The sequence below is a fragment of the Crinia signifera genome, chromosome 9 (genome assembly GCF_055691185.1).
Source record: "Crinia signifera chromosome 9, ASM5569118v1, whole genome shotgun sequence".
In the NCBI taxonomy this organism is placed as follows: Eukaryota; Metazoa; Chordata; class Amphibia; order Anura; family Myobatrachidae; genus Crinia; species Crinia signifera.
In genome coordinates, this window is record NC_139225.1 from 147,399,127 (window position 1) to 147,403,092 (window position 3,966).

Consider the following 3,966-nt stretch of genomic DNA (forward strand, 5'->3'; position numbering starts at 1 on the left):
CAACACTGCCCCCTTCTGCCCCTGCACTACTGCTACTTTGTTCCCCGCCGGATACCAGCACCCCGCTGCTCACCGGCTCCCCACTGCTAACCGGCACCCCACTGTTAACCGGCACACTATTACTGACTGGCACACTAATGCTAGCTGGTGCGCCCGAATTCTGCGGCGCCCACGCTGCCGCCGGGGACGGCCCCGCCCCCTGCCGCAAACCCACCAACCAATCTGCAAAACCACTCAATAGTTCAGTAAAACCCCTACTCATTTCCCCCTGGAGGGCTAACCCTCCCCCCCCCTGACTCTGCGCTAAAGCATTAACAGACATAGAGACAGACTCACCAGGCTGCCTGGGGGCTGTGAACCCAGCAGCCGCAGGTCCAGTGTCCTGACGAACCCCAGCCAATGACGAAGGACCAGGTATTTCTCCATCAGCTGCTGACGCTTCCATCTCTCTTCTCCTGTCATCCCGACCCTCAGGTACAGCACCAGCCGGCGTGACCTCGTTGGAGGCGGAGCCAGCTGTGCGCCTCTCGCTCCGTGTACCAGGCCTGCGGTCCTCAGCCTGTACTTCTGCCCCCCTGGCACGACTCACCCCGCGCTGGGCAGCAGCATGCCCCGCATGCCCCGCCGCACCAGGTCCAGTACCACGCACCGCCGGATCTTCTTGCACGTGGGGGGGATCCCCCCCGCGCGGAGGGTTCCGCCTGCTGGTCGGATTCCTCCCAGACCTGGTCCTGCGGGCGGAAGGCGCCCGGCCCGCAGCCTGGCCTGGAGGGTCCCTAACGGGGCTCCGTGAACGGCGCTGAACCCTGGGGGACACAGATGGGCTAAAGCGCTCCGGAGGCCTAGACCTCCGAGGCCGTGCACCCGCTGGAGCAGCCTCCTGCGTTGCTGCTCCCAGTCCCCCCAGCAGACCTGACATCTGCTGCTGCAGCCACTCAGCCCCTCTGGTGCCCGCTGCCTCCCTGAGGGCAGCAAGCGCAGCGGATACCTCTGCATCAGCGTTGCCTGGGGAAGCCATGGGAGATGCCACGCTGCTTGGCTGTTAAGAAAATTCTCCCAGAGACCCCTATCTCCCGCCTGAACCCTGCTTATATACCCCTCCAACACCCCGTTAAGCCCCGACCCCTATGACCCTCTCCTTAGACACCCCCTCTATGACTATCCTGCTAGTCAGCTCCCTACAAACCCCTGTCAGGGGAGCCTCCCCCAAGGCTTTGCCTCCAGTCCAGCTCCTACAATATTGGGCAAGTTCCCATATCAGGGTGGGACCTGCAGGATTTACAACTTTAACACACTTCATGTCCTTTCAACCATCACGCTGTAACACACTACACCCACTTACGCACCAACGTATGCTTCCAATACTCACAACTACACACACACACACACACATCCATGGCTCCAATACTCACACCTACACACACACCCATCCATGCCTCCAATAATCACAACTCTACACACACACACACACACACACCCATCCATGCATCTCACGCCGGTAGCTGCAAGGTTTAGGACTTTGGCACACTTCTATTTATGTCTTATAATTTTTGCTTTGCCTTTAAGGTCTCTTCAACACCCTCCAGAAGCTGCTGCCGACAACCGCCACCCAATACGACCTGCTGCCGCCGAACGCAACTTTCACACAACGCCTGCAAAATACCACAACTCTACCCCACCCATCTGTAAGTACTACCTAACACCCCATACCACTACACCACCAACTAATCTACAAACACAGCTACCTTCCATTTCAGGCCACTACCTCCTGCGTGGCACCCAGCACCCCATACCGAACAATCTCACGCCAATACACACACACACACCCCCATACATGCCTCCAATTCAACAAACTACACACACAGACACACCCATCCATGCCTCCAATCCTCAAAAATACTTTGCCACACATCCATTGATGTGTTCAAAAATTTACATTGGGTTAAAGGTCCCTTCAAAACTACTTAAGTAAGACAGTACACTTTAAGACGTCTTCCTACTGACGCACCAACGTGATTGTCAACCACACATTCACATCTATGCCTCAATACTCACAACTACAAGCACACACACACATCCATGCCACCAATACTCACAACCACACACACACACACACACCCATCCATGCCTCCCATAATCACAACTAAACACACACATAAACACACACACATCCAGCCCTACAATAATCATACACACACACACACACACAGCCATTCATGCCTCCAATACCCCATCCATGCCTCCAATACTCACAACGACACCATACCACTACACTACCAACGCCTCTTCTAACACAACTGTCCTCCCTTCAACATTTCATCTCACACTATATTGTGTGGATTAACATATCAGATCGGTACATGCACCATTTATAACTTTAGCACACCTCATTAGACTTTACAACACCTCATTGTATGTCTTACGCCACACAGCAACCCATACCGCTACACCACAAACGCCTCTTTAAACACACTTCTCCTCCCTTCAAACTTTTATCTTACACTATATTGTGTTGGATTTATAGCTTGCCTCAGTTGCTGCCGCTTTTACCACTTTAGCACACTTCATTTTATGTCTTATCGCACCCAACAACCCCCGCCCCCCCCCCCCCCCACACACACACACATCCATCCATGCCTCCAACACTCACAACTACACGCGCGCACACACACACACACACATCCATCCATGCCTCCAATACTCATTACATACACACACACACACATCCATGCCTCCAGTTCTGTGATATTCTGCTGTGCAGTTTGTGGCCAGGAATGACAAGAGGGGCCCCCTGTCTAAAGTGACCCAGGCCCCCCGAAGGCTCCTACATCCCTCCTATCTTCACCACACCTCCCCTTCTAGAGTAGTTCCTCACACCACCCCTACTACCAGGGCCGGCGCCACCACTAGGCAGCCTTAGGCATTTGCCTAGGGCGCCGGCCACTGGAGGGCGGCAGTTTGGAGCTGCCCCCTCGGATGGAGGTGAGCGGTCACAACTCCCCCCCACCCCCTGCAGCGACTCAGGGATGCTGTATCACCCACCAACCCACCCCGGAGCGTCGCGGCGACCCGCGCTGCTTTACCCGGCAAGCACACACGCCCCCCCCCCCCCCCCAGTGTGCCAAGCACAGAAAACCCTCAAAAAACGAATGTCGACCTTTTCTAAAGTCGACCGTTTGAATGTCAACCTTTCGCTTGTGTCGACATTTTTGACCCTGTCTACCTAATGCATGTCAACCATTTTCATGTGTCTGTTGGGTAGGGGCGGGCATGGCCAGCACTGTGAGAGCTGTTGGCAATACCCCCTGTCCCTAGGGATGACCCTAATCATCGATGGTTTATGGCATATGTTGAATATCTTCCCTCCTTCGAGGGCAATCATAACCCAATAGTTAATATTTTTTTCTCTCCCCAAGGGGCCGGGATATGGAGCATAGCTCCGCCCACGATTCCCGTAAGCCCCCCCTCCGGTAAAACCATCGATGATCATCCATTACACATCGATGGCCAGTTGCAAATGACAACGATGGCCTTCCCTACTTGTCCCTCTCTCCTGTGAATAGACACTGTGGACACTGCCGGCCCCGGGTGGGCCGCTGCCGCTGGGTGGTCCCAAATCAACACGACAGTCCTACCGGTATCAATGCAGCTAATGGAAATAATTCTGCACTTACTACATTTAAGTATTATGAATGTATATTATTAAGGGGCGGATGTACTAAGCTTGAATATTTATACAATGGAAATGACGCAGTGATGTGGCTTTTCCGAAATCCTAGACCTGATTATGGGAAATCAGTGTCCTTCTCGGCTCACTTCCAGACGCTGATGACAGCCAGATCCACAGGGGGGTACCAGCATCAGTGACCCATTCAGTAAATGTACTCCTCTTCTTTCTATCTTCTGACTCACTTACTGCAAACAGTTGGCAGGAAAGACAGGGAGGGGGGTTTTCTGTACAAGAAC